The following is a 13847-nucleotide window of genomic DNA, read 5'->3' as shown; positions in this document are numbered from 1 at the left end:
TGGGCTCTGCAGCACTCTGGTTTCCCAGATACCCTGTATCTCCTATGTCAGTCACTTCTCTTGGTGGCTGTGGCAGCAGAGGAGGAGGAAGAGGAGGAGGAGAAGGAGGGGGTATGAGGAAGAGAAGGAGGGGGGATGAGGAGGAGGAGGAGGAGAAGGAGGAGAAGGAGAAGGAGAAGGAGAAGGAGAAGGAGGAGGAGGAGAAAGAAGAAGAAGAAGAAGAAGAAGAAGAAGAAGAAGAAGAAGAAGAAGAAGAAGACGACCAAGGCAACTTATAAAAGAAAGTGTCTAATTGGGATTGGGCTTTGGTTCCAGAGTATCACCATCATGATGGCAGCAGGTAGGTATAGCCTGGAGCAGCAGGGAGCTCACATCTTGATTCCCAAGTATCAAGGTATGAGACAGGGAGACAGAAACAGAGAGAGAGACAGAGAGGTAGAGACAGAGAGAAACAGATAGACTGGGAATGGTACCAGTCTTCCATCCACTGGGGACCAAATATTCAAACATATGAGCCTATGGGGCCATTTGCATCAATCCACCATACTATGTAAAAGCTAGGCATGATGTTGTACATCTTTGACCCCAGCTCTGGGAGGTGAAGACAGAGCTCATGAGCCAGCCTAGCTGAATCAGTGAGTGCCAGGTTGAGAGAGAGAGAGAGAGAGAGAGAGAGAGAGAGAGAGAGAGAGAGACCCTGCTTCAAAAAACAAGGTGGAGGGAGAATGAGGAAAATACCACTTGCACGAGCACACACCCGTGCATACACATGTATGCACACACACACATTCACACACCCAACATATTAAACTTAAATAAATAGACTCACAAAATAGCTCTGTGCAAGCTGGATGATCTGAACTAACAGCCAAGATTCCACAGAAAAGTGGAAAGGGAACTGACTTCACAGAGTGGTCCTCTGACATTCACGAGTGAGGATGCATCCCTCCCTCCGCACCACAAACAGAATAACAAATATAACTGTTTTAAGAAAGAAGAAAGGTGAAGTGTCACACAGTTCCTAAGAGGAGGGCCCCTGGGCCATCACTGGGTCTGGGCTATGGGGGAGGGATCCCATGTTGGGCTCAGCCCTGGGCCGGCAGATTGGAAGAACATCCAGGCATGAGAAGGGCCCCAGGGGTCCCACTGCACGTGAGAATTGATGCCAGAGTTCCTTCTGGGAAGACAGAAACATCTACCCCCTTTCTCCTGTGGTCCCAAAGACAAACCAAAATATGATTCCCCGAAGTTCTTCCTGGAGAACCATTGAGTCTCTTGGGCTTGCAGAGCCTGGGTGAGGGGCTGTCTGCAGGGCGACCCAAAGCATCTGTACTGAAAGTCTTCATCCATCGCGGAGGATGGCTGCCTGTGGATGGAGTCCTTTCCACCCCCCCCATTCTAATCCTTTTTTTTTTTTTTAATTTTTCGAGACAGGGTTTCTCCGTAGCTTTTGGTTCCTGTCCTGGAACTAGCTCTTGTAGACCAGGCTGGCCTCGAACTCACAGAGATCCGCCTGCCTCTGCCTCCCGAGTGCTGGGATTAAAGGCGTGCGCCACCACCACCCGGCTCCCCCCCCCCCCCATTCTATATACTCCAGCATCTGCCTAGATTCCAGGGCCATGTGCATTCAGGGCAGGATTCTCCACAAGCACTTGGGAGGAGTGGCTGGAACCTCAGGTGAGGGTAGAGTGGCCCCCCTCATGCCTCCTTCCATGATGGAATTATCAGTCCACAAGCTCAGCCGCCAGGGCCTTTTGTTATCAGGAACAGCTGATCTGAAGAGCATGGCGGCTCTACCGCTTGGAGCACAGCGCTACACAAGTGTCTTTTGTGTGTCCGAAAGACAGAACAAGGACCTTGCTGGGTTCACCACGTCCCTGACAGTAGGGCAGACCTACAGTTGGTGGCCAACACTTGCTCCTGGGAGGAACAACTCCGGTTGTTTGGGGAGGGTTGAGGAAGTGGCTGGTGGCTGGTGGCTGGTGGCAGTTGCAGCTCATGGGACCCTGAGCACTTTCCAGGCTCCAGCTCCAGCTCCTTGCTTCTGAGCCTTTGTGACTACCTCCAGGCCCAGCATTCCTCTCTCTATAATGGGAAGCAGCAGTATCTCACTGAATCTTGGGGGCGAGGGAGCCGTAATAACATGCTGCTGGCTCCTTGTCTTTATTGTGCCCTCCTTGGGCTCCCAGGGAGCTCCATCCCTGGGCACAGATAGGGCCTTGCTTGCCCTTGATGGGATTTAGGAAAATTAGTCAGGGCAGAGGACTCCTCTAGCCACAGCCATATCCTATAGGAACCCTGTGAAGGTGGTCTATGGCTTTTTCACCCCTGTGCTGGGATGGTTGGGACTCAAGTGACAAAATGTCCTCCTGTCCCCATGGAGATGACAGCATGCACTTTGGGCTGTAGCCTTCGGCAATGAAATTACTGGAGACATAAGGAAACCACAGCTGTGCCATGTCAGAGGTATGACATCACCCGGTGTCACATGTCAGAGGTATGACATCACCCAGTGTCACATGTCAGAGGTATGACATCACCCGGTGTCACACGTCAGAGGTATGACATCACCCGGTGTCACACACACCAGACTTTCTTGTAGCATGCTGTCTGGGAAATTGGCCTCACCGAGGCTCTGGCGTGCTTCTCCTTTTGCAGTAAGGAGAACCGAGCCACTTTCTGTTTCCCTTTTTGCCTCAGCTGCCAGGAAGCTCAGGCAAATCTGAAGGTCAGCTGCAGCACCCCCTTTCTTTGGCATAGCTGCCTCCAAATTTCCTGTCACTGGCTTCTGTGGATGTGGGAGGTGTGGTCCCAGGGAGGCCGATTCTCAGAATCAAAAGAAAGGAAAGAGGAAGAAAAAGGGGGCTAGATGAAGTGTGCTGGCAGAGACAAGGGGGGCCGAATCCAATGTTCCAGATATCAGCATGTGTGTGTTCTTGAGTCTGGTGATCATTCAGCACATATCTATGAAGTCGGGGTTGGGGGATCCTGTTTACTCAAGGGCCTCAGAAAATGGGAACAAAAGAGGCTGCCCCCTCTCAAACAAAGAACATTGAAGAGGGCTTGGGTCTGCAGAAGGTTCTCTTGGAGTGCCAGGAGGGGGCCTGGAAACATTGGGCAGCAGGCTCTCAGCAGGTCATTATTATTCAGGGCCGGTATCTCGTTTGTCCTTAAGCTGGAGTGTCCTTGAGATGCAATCGACTCTCAGCTCCTAGGCCAGTCCTCTAGAACTCTCCAGACCCACACACCGTCTCTCTGCAATGAGCATCATCTACTCTTAATTAAAGAACAAGATTAGGGAGCCCTTGGGCCGCACTTCAATGTCATCTGGAGACCGTCGGGTGAACTGGGCTGTGAGAAGCCACAGGAACAGCTGACTGGCAAAGAGGCTCAGGGCAGAGCTCGCCCGCCTGCTATTTACCCTGTAATCAGCAGTTCCAGCGCTTAGCGTCTTGGTTGTTCAAATATTTCTCCTCAGAATTTATGACACAGGGCAAAGAGAAAACGAGAAGACAAAGATTAACCACACAAGGGCAGTGTGCACAGAATGCATTGGCAGTGGGGTGGCCGCACCAGCCAGAGAGCAGTGGCTCAGCAGTTAAGAACACTGGGATGTTCTCCCAGAGAGCCTGAGTTTGACTGCCAAACCCACATGGCAGTTCACAACCCTTCGAAACTCCAGTTTTGGAGGATGTGGCGCCCCCTTCTGGCCTCTTCAGGCACTGCACACACAATTTCATAGCCACACAAAACACACACATAAATAAAAATAAACTTTAAACAAAAGTAAAATAGAGTGGACTAGGACACAATTTGATTGCCATTACTGCTGTCCCACCTCTGAGGACCACTGCCACCTTTGCAGCTGCGACAGCCCCCAGCAGCCCTTTAGTTACTAGCCTTGCCCCATCCCATCCTGCCTCCCCCCCCCCAACAGTATCTGAAGTGGTTTTCTAAAACTCAAATCTGATTATTTAGACTTGAAACCACAATAGAACTCCATAGGTGTTAACAGTAGCCAGTAGCCAGAAGGTGGAGTCAAGCATCCATGGTAAATAAGGCCATGTATGAATTGTAGGAGATGGTACGCACATAGTTAACCGAATATTATTCACCCCCAAAAAGGAAGGCATCCTGTCACGGGTTACGGTATGAATCAGTCATGAGGACACTAGGCTGAGGAAGTAAGGCGGATACAGAGGCCAGGCTGCAGGGTTCCACTGCAGGAGGTCACGAGGGCATCAGATCCAGAGACAGAGGGAATCCATGGTTGCCAGGGCCAGGGGAGGGGTGGGAGCTGCTGTTTAATGAATGCAATGCCAGTTCTGAAGGATGGAGAGCATTCTAGAGTGGGCTAGAAGCGGTGGTGCATGCTGCAAATGCTCCTGGTGAGGAAGGACGCATCTCAAACTGGTAAAAATGGTCAATTTTATGCCTATTTTGCTTCAATGTAAACAAACACAACTCTATTACATTTTCAATTATTTTTGAGCATGTGTGTTGAGGAACATGGGAGTGCCTAGTCATGTGTGTGCAAGAGTTAGTTCTCTCCTTCTACACGTGGGTCCTGAGGTTCAAACTCAGGCCTTCAGGATTGGCAGCAAGCACCCTCTTGCTGGCCCTGAAGAACAAGTTCCCACAAAGGGAACAGAATGAAATCCCTTCCCTGGCTTCCGCACCCACCACAAGCCCCTCTGCCCTCTCCACCACTCCTCACTGTAGGCTCTGGGACTGTCCCGCTAGCTCTTTGCATGTGGTATGTGGAATGTCTATTGGATGGTTTCCTGCAGCCCACAGCTGCCACCTTCCACCCCAGCAAAAGGCAAGGGGTGATTTCAAAAGGTTGGGCTCTCCTCCCTACTCACTTGGGGGTAGTGACGTTCCCTCCCAACATGGCCCTGGGCTGCACCAGGAGCTAAGCCATAGGCTTCACACTTCCTGGTGTGAGGTGGGGTTCTATGCCCTCACTGGTTCCACAGCTCCTGCTTACTGTAAAGCCTGCCTTAGCCAGGGCTGGGTGGAGGGAGTCCTACCCAGGGGTGGAGAGAAGGTAGACTGTGATGGTTGAGATCTGTGTTCAAGCTGATGGGCTCTAAACGCATACAGGAGATGACCATCGGTTGTACCTGTGGGAGATTACCTTCATTAGGTAAATTAAAGTGAGAAGGCCTGCCCACCGTGGGTGGCGCCATTCCCTGGCTCAGGATCCTGGATTGCAGGAAAAGGAGAAAACAAGCAGGATGCCTGGACTGTGTGTGCTCTGTGAACAGTGACACCAAGCTCTGGTGTCTTGACTTCACGACAGTGGCCTGCACCCCCAAACTGTGGTCTAGTTGCTTTTGCATTTTATACAGGAAATAATTAAGGCAGTGTGAAGGCGGTGAGCTTGTAGTCCTCTAAGGCCGGGGCAGCCCACGGGAGGGGCCCTGACAACTGCCCAAGTGTCTCCTTCATAATCACAAGAAGAGGAAGCGAGGAAGCGAGGTGCGGGCTCTGCTCAGCGCTGCCAAACCCAGTCAGGTTTCATTTCCTCCTCTGGGGCCTCGGGTTCTTTGCTCGGTGCAGTCTTCACCCTTGTCTCTGTGTCTGCCGGACTGTCAGGACGCTGAGAACCACAGCTACCCAGGTCTCTGTCACCCTAGGCCAGTGAGTCTCACCTTTCCTAATGCTGTGACCCTTTGAAACAGCTCCCCATGCTGTGGTGACCCCCAGCCATGAAATCATTTCACCGCTGTTTCATAACTGTAATTTTGCTACTGTTATGAATCGAGAGGTAAATATCCGACATGCGTCCTCCAATGGGATCACAGCCCACAGGTTGAGAAACACCGTCCTGGTCTAACAGGGTCCACCACAGCCTTGGCACAGATATGGCGGTGGGGACATCTCTTGCACTCTCAGCATCATGGGGGACGGGAGCTCATGACCTACCTGTGGATGGAAGTCATCCTTACTTGGCCCTCAGGAGACTGTGGGCTTCACAGGACTCCAGACGGCCTGGGGACTTGGGTCAGACATCCCAGGCCTCCACCACGGTTCTGTCCTAGCAGCAAGGCGAAAGCCGGGCTTGTTAGTCTTGCTGTACAAAGTGGAGGTACCGCAGGCTGCAGACATGGCTCAGGGGTGGGATGATTACCTTGTGTTAACAAAGCCCTGGTTTACATCCCAGCACCCCAGAAACTGGGTGTGACTGTGCACCCTGTAATCCCAGCACTTGGGAGGTGGAAGCAGGAAGATCAAGTGTTCAAGGTTATCCTCTGCTACATAGTGAGTCTGAGGCTAGCCTGGGCTACATGTGTGTTGTGGTCTTGGGGTGGGCATGGAGGTGCTATGGAAACTGTGGACTTTGGGGATGGAAAGCTTGCTCTTGTCTTGCTTGCTCCAGCTTCTGAGGACAGGTACCAGCTTCCTGTTCTGTGAGAGTAATGACTGGCAGCAGCCCCATGGGGGAGGTGATTATCTTAACAAGGGGAGTTCTGAGGAATCTTGCGACCAATGTCCACGGAACACAACAGATAGCCAACCACAGCCAGCTGCAGCAGGAGGGCTGGGCCTGGGGCGCTGTGGGCACCTAGGAATTGATGGGAGGGAAGCCAGGGAGGCAGAGGAAGTCTACTCTGAGCACAGCCAGCTCACTGGTGCCCTCGTGTGACGGAAGTGGGGACCACACTCAGAAATACTTTTGGGTTCCAGGGTGATGCCCACCTCTGAGGGTCCCTCAAGCTTCACCCAAGGGGTCCTGGGGTTGGGCTCCCCCTCTGCCTTGATTTCTCTATGCATCTTCCCTGAGTCTCCACTGCTGGTCTCAGAGTGAAGGGTGCAGGGCATTGGGGGCTGAGGGCAGTGTGGCATCAGGAGCTGCAGGGGTGTGTAGAGAAACTCCTCCTACAGGCGTGGGAGGTTGGGTCTGACAGGAACGGATGATGTAAGCCTTTGATGTTCTGGGTCAGATTCTATCTCTACTCAGAATTTTATTTATTCTGACTCCCCGCCCCCCACCATTACTTCTGGTGGTTAATGGTATGGTATGGACACTGTTTATCACTTTCTGAGTTCTTAGCTTCCCCTGGGGTCACTCACACTCCACCCTCACACCCCATAGAGGGCAGCTGGAAAGGCTGGTATAGTCAAAATGCAAAGGCCTTACATGGAGAGCAGGGATGGTTCTCCAGGAAGTTCATCTGCTCCCCCATCTCCCTTCCCTCCTCCCATCCATCGTTTTCCCTCCTCCCTCCATTGTCCTCCCTTCTCCCATCCACCTTCCTTTATTCTTCCATCTTCTCTCATTCCCCCCTCCCTCATCTCTTGTCAATCCCCCCCCCCCCGCCCCACTTCATTCCCTCTCTGCCCGTCTGTCCATAGGCCACTGTGGTTCTAGGCTTGTCCTCTGTGGTCAACTGCCCCTTACTTCAGCTGTGAGGACAAGCCCCATCGGGGGTACAAGTCACCTGTGCAGCATTCCTGTGCTCCTGGGCACAACTGACAGCCATCAGCTCTCTCTTTCCCCTCTCTAGTCCCTCCAAATGCCTACAGCCAGCAATTCTCTTTGTTACCAGAGGACAAAACTTTGTGTTCAGGTTCTTCAGGTGGTGAGTGACACCGATCTGGGTCACATGGGAGACCAGGGGTGCAGTGAGGTCCACCCCACCCTGGGAGCAGACAGTCTTCAGGTTAGTCCACCACCACGTGGGGCAGTAGCAGAGGACAGCAACGACCATTCCCTGGGGAGAACCTGGGAAGGGGCTGTGGGCTGGAGGGGGTCTGATGGCCTCCACAGGAGGGGGAAGAGTGGGTGGGTCAACCTGTGCAAACCATGTGGTGAAGCGGTGACCTCCGTGTACACCTGCGTGTAGGTCAGTGTGTGCCTGTGACTTCAGCAGGGAGGGAGGAATGAGTCTCAAAAGGAAGTGGGCTGAGAGGCCAGGCTCTAGGACCCATCTACACCTCTAGTTCCCCTGCTGGCAAATAAGGACCTGCCTTGTCAAGAAGTCTCTCTTAGGCTGGCTCCTCCCAAAGCCCTTCCCTTTGAGATCCTGCAGGTACCCCATCCAGCCTGTGAGCAGGGTTGAGCCTGAAAGAGGTTCTATGATTCTCCCTGAATCACACAGCCAGGGAGTGATGGGGGACACCCTGACTTGTGAGGCCAAGGCCTTGATACTCACAATGCTGTGTCCTGTATCCTTTGCAGCTATGGCTCTCGGTAGGTTGTGCTGTATACTGGAGGGGGGTGCTTTGGCTGCTCTTGGGGGAAGTGGCTAGCCAGTGGGTCTGTGAGTGTGGAAAAGAGGTGACAGTAGGTGGCAGCACTGGGCACCAGGTCATGTGCTTTCTGAGGGACAAGCGACAGAAACAGTGGTGGCATTGTCCAGCCTCTGGGTGGCAGCGGTAGTGGTGACTTGACCGTTGTTCTTTCCTTTCTTGGTTATGTCTTGGCAATAATTCCCTTGGTCAAGCCTATGGTGTTCTAGAAGCTTCCCTGGAGGCCTGCCCCAGAGTGCACTCCCCTAAGCATAGTGTGTGTGTGTGTTTGTTTCTGTGTATGTGCAGGTGTATCACAATGCACATACAGAAGTCAAGGCAGACAACTTTTGGGAGTCGGTTTTCTTCTTCTACCATGTGGCTCCCAGAGTCTGAACTCAGGTTATCAGCTTTGATGGCAGTCACCTAACCCACTAAGTCATCAACAGTTCTGGATTGTCTTGGGCATCTCTGTGGCTTTTGCTCTGTGATTTTCCCCTGGGTTTTCACATGCTTACAACTTGGTCTCTCTTCCTCTCTACCCCTCCCTCCAGAGACTGCCCTGCCTATGTATCTAAGGCTGGTCTTGGACTCTGGATCCTCTCCCTCTATCTCCCGAGTGCTGGGATGAGAGGCATGGGCCACCAAGGCCAAACCTCACAGACATTTCTCTCTGTGCTTGTCTGTGTTCCTGTCTCCGTTTGTAAGACACTAGTCAAGTTGGGTCAAGGCTTCAGCCCTGCCACCACTTACAGTCACTGGTCTGGGAAGCCTTGCGGGTGACTGGCAGTGGAAAGGGACCTGGAGACGAGGCCTGGGCTGCTTCTCTGTAAAATGTGTGAGGTGTGTTGGAAGTGAGGTTCTTCTAATGGTCATGTTAGGGACCTTTAAGAGATGGGGCCACCTGGGAGCTCTGCGGATCTTTGTCTCTGGGGTCAGGAAAGAAATGGAAGAAGGCACAGCAAGTAGAGAACTAGCCCAGGGTCACTGCTGAGCCATTACTCCGTTCTCCTGCTGTTAAAATGCCAGGGATGGCCTGGGCACGTGGGTCAGTCGCTGGAGTGATTCTCCGGATATGCACAAGGACCTGGGAACCATCCCTACCTCCCATAAACCAGTCAGGGTGGTGCGCATCTGCAATCCCAGCACTTGGGAGGTGGAAGCAGAAAGTCAGAAGGTCAAGGTCATTGACTATATAGGGAGTTTGAGGTCAGTCTAGGCTATGCAAGACCCTGTCTCAAAATCAATCAAACAAAGATGCCTCCACTAACCAAAGTGCCCTAAAGATTCGGTAGTGATCCTGTCAAAATTTACGTGTTATTTTTTACAAGAATGAAAATTACTAAAATACGTATGGAATCATGAAACAGCCTGGAGTGGACTAGCTGAGCAACCTCTTTCTCGCTCACACACAGTAGGGTTCCACTTCCACTATGTAGTACAGAAAGGCCCTCCTACTTGTGATCCTCCTGCCTCAGCCTCTCGAGTGCTGAACCTCATACCCAGCAGAAGCAATCTTGAACATCAAGAATTGTGGACATCACAATAACTGATTTCAAAACATACTACAAAGCTGTTGTGGTCAAAACTGTATAGTGCTGGCTTAAAAGCAGACATACAGACCAACAGGACACAGCAGCGAGCCCAGAAATAAGTGTACGCACATCTATAGCCAACCGGCTTTCAGGAGCACGTGAGGAGGCAGGGGCAGTCTCTCGACTAGATGATACTGGGAGTGCTGGATGTTCACATGCACAGAGTAGGGGTTGAAGAGGTGGCTCAGCAGGTAAGAGCACTGGCTGCTCTTCCAAAGGACCCAGGTTCACTTCCCAGGACCCACATCATGGCTCACAACTGTCTGCAATTTAATTCCAGTTCCAGGGGATGTGACATCCTCATACAGACACAGATATAGGCAAAACACCAATGCACATAAAATAACAATAAAGAGTAGAATTTCACACAACTGGTTAAGAGCTATGAAAGTAGGACTGTAGATGTATGTGCTAGGAGAAAAGGGGAGAGAGTTCCCTGGCATCGCCCTGTGCATTGATGGTTTTAAAATGTGGTCCTGAAAAGACAGAACAACTGCAAGGAAGATCTAAGGATGCATTGAATCAGAAGGTGACAGAGCCAGAATGGGGAGAATTCACGCAGCTGGATTGATTCATAAGACACACATCTGTCAGATGGCCACTATCCAGGAAATATAAAGACCAAACCCAACTCAAGAGCAGGAGGACAATCTGATCTTAAAGCTGGCAAAGGCTCGAGCAGACACGTCTCAGAACAAGACAAGAATGGGCTCAGACACTTGAACACAAAGCTCATCTTCATAAGTCACCGGGGAAATCCAAATGAAAGCTGCAGGGAGACGCTCTTCTCTCTCAGAAGGGTGGCCATCAGACTGGGAAGGCAGCCTGCAGAGGATCTGTGGTGGAGGATGAGAGGAAGGTTGCCCTGAAGTGCTGGTGAGAATGCAAATGAGCAGCCATCGTGGAAAACAGCCCAGGGCTTCCTCAAAACTTAAAAATGGAACTCTATGATCCAGCAACATTCACTTCCTCATATGCTCGCTAAGGATGCAAAGACAGCTGGTCACAGATCCGCAGTCAGGAACCATCCGCTACAGCCAAGACAGAGCTGAGAGCTGGGAACAGATGCTCGGGTCGAGCGGGGTGAGGCCTGCGAAGCGGAAGAGGGTGCTCTGCAGCCTGCACTGTGTATCTGGACCGTGCCAAGAGCTGGTGTTCTCACCTCCTGCAAACAAAGCAAAACAAAACACCATGTGGGCGATTATTAGTTTGATTTTGTCATGTCACAGTGTGTACATAGACTCCAACAAGCTGGGCAAGTGGAGCCCATTCTTATTTGTTGATCGTCCCTTACTGTAACTGTGGGTTACAGTAAACCCCGAGTACTATACCAGTATGCTGTACTATACGGTATCAATCAATCAGTCATCAATCAACCATCAATCAACAGCCTGTCAGCTAAAGTGCCAGTCGGTCCTCACTCTGTCTTGTTTGGTCACAGTGACTAAGAGCTGCAGACTGAATGACTTATAAACTCAGCCTGTGTTTCTGGGGGCTGGAAGTTCGGGCTCTGCCAGGTCAGCACCTGGGGAAGGCTGCTTCCTGTCTTCTGGCGACTACCCTCCTGCCTCTTCCCCATGTGGTGGGGGGGACTGTACCATAAAGATCTACGGACAGCATGCCAGCACCTGCCACATTGCTAAGGACGATGAGCCTGACATTAAAAAAATTTATAGCACACTTTGCATTTTATTTATTGTGTTTGTGTGGGCGCACGTGTGCAGGAGTCAGCTGCTTCCTCCCACTGTGTGGGTCCTGGTCATGGAACTTGGGTAATCAAGCTTGCCAGTAAGCGCCTGTACCCAGCCAGAGCCTGGCATTTTGGACACTAGAGATTTTACTACTATCAAGTCCCATAGACTCTATACTACATATTTCCAGTCTGTCCACACCACCCACTCTCCCTCCACATCTCTTCGTGGGTCGCAGTTCAACCCTACCCATCCTGTAGCAGTCTGGGCCAGTTTCTTATTTCTGCCCCAACCCACCCAAACCTATTCCTCATCTGACCACCAGAGGGCGCCAGTGGAATTCACATCCTGTGGTTTTTCACTTCGCTCAAGGAAAAAAAAAATACAAAGAAGCATCTAGAGTGTGCCTCTGGGACCTGGTACTGTGCACCCTGTGCGAGTCGTTCCAGGCGCACCGCATCCTTGGTCAACCTACAGAGACCCGAGACCTCCAGCCGAATCCCCACTTTCGTTAGCTTGTTCCCCCATCTTCTTTACCCAGTGAGGTTCCTTAGATTAACCTACTGTAATGTCTGTCTGCCTCTCAGGGAGCTCCCTGGGGCAGAGATGTCGCTTTGTGTAAATGGACCCTGCACGACCCTGGTTAAATATGTTGCAGGAGACGCACACAGCATGTTAGCTACGTAGTGCACGAGGGATGTGCTGTCAGGGGACCAATCCAAGCTCTCCCTTCAGGCCCCTTCCCCTTTGGTCTTCCGAGTCCCCCCCCCCCCAGGGAGGGACCCAGTGGGACGCCGGAGAGTACCAGAGACCTCCTGCCGTCGGAGGGAAGGAGAAGGTGCAGGCACCAGGCCTCCACTCTGCACACAGGCAAATCTAGACGGTTCCTGGGTACAATGCGCTCCTGAGGCTCCTGTGGGGCTGCTGCTCCCGGGCCACCTTCTTCTGTGAGAGGTGAGCAAGGGTGTTAGAAAACTCTCTTGGAGAAGTAAGCAGGAAGTAGGGACACGGTTGCTGGGAAAAGGCCGACCATTGGGTAAGGACCTGTCTCACGGTCTGGCTAGAGGCCAGTGGAGGGAAGCCCAGCAGCAGTCAGTTGCAAGACTTGATGGGGTCAGAATCCAGCAGCGCTCGATCTTGACGATCTTGACGGCAGCCTTCACAGGGAGGCTCACCGCCCAGAAAACTCAAAGTTCACCGTCCCCAGCACCAAGCCCTCCCCACGTTCCTCACAGAAAAGCTTCATTCCCAATTAAAGGTGTTTTGCTTATTGTTTTTAAATAGTGTGCCCGTGTGTTGTGCGTGCCTGTGTGCATGTGCGTGCATGGATGAAGGTATCTATGGCAGTCGGAAGAGGGTACTGAATCCCCCAGAGAGAGAGTTAAGATGGTTGTAAGTCACCTGATGTGGATCCTAGGAACCCAGCTGAGGTCCTCTGCAGGAGTAGTGTTTGCTTTTATCTGATGACATTTTGAGGGGCACAGCGAAAAGAGAGATTTCCTAAAAATATTTATATCCATGTGTGGTGGTACACATCTGTAACCCCAACACTTGGGAGACTGAGTAGGAGAATCATGAGTTTGAAGCCTGGACTTCATGAGGACACGTTGTCCCCTCCCCCCAAAAAAAAGAAATGAAATATTTAAGAAGAGATGCTTTAAGGACCCTGAGAGTCCTGGGTGCTGGGACTCAGGCGAATAGTGTGAAGAAAGATAGCCCAGGCCAGCCTGACTTTAAACATGGTTTAGTAGGAGGCAGGAAGCGTGTCACTGTGGAGACAGACGTACATCATCACCAGGCTGAACGGCTGGCTAATGGGAGGCCATCTGGAAAAATAGGAAGTAGGACGCGCTCCACACGGATGGATGATATGAGCTGTCCCAGGCAAGCGAGTGTGAAATGTTAAAAACCAGGAACCTGGGAGAATCAGTAACAGAAGGATGCTTCTAAAACACGGCCCAGAATGCAGAAGAAGCCTATCGGGGAAGCTCCCAAAACCATTAAAGGAAGAGATAGGTAACTAGAAGAGATAGGTAACTAGCCCACACTTGCTAAAGCTAGAACCGTGCCTGTCACTCCCCAGGGAAGGAGCAAATTTCCCTGGTAAGAAAATCAGTGGGAAGCACCAACGTAAAAGATATAAAGGGCAAAGCAGAAGAGAACACTGCGGTGGGGGAGGACGGAAACTGGGTGAGCTCCAAGCTGGCTGGAAAGATGCTAGCTGAGAGGAAGCCGAATGCAAATCACAATCAACCCACTCGTATTTTCTTTCTTTTTTGCCTGCCCGACTGTCAAAAACAGTCGTGCCTGGACCTTTAGTTGG

The sequence above is a fragment of the Microtus oregoni genome, unplaced genomic scaffold, assembly GCF_018167655.1.
Source record: "Microtus oregoni isolate MIOR12 unplaced genomic scaffold, Mior012 000022F_ref0000154, whole genome shotgun sequence".
Classification (NCBI taxonomy): Eukaryota; Metazoa; Chordata; class Mammalia; order Rodentia; family Cricetidae; genus Microtus; species Microtus oregoni.
Note: the sequence above shows the minus strand (reverse complement) of the source record.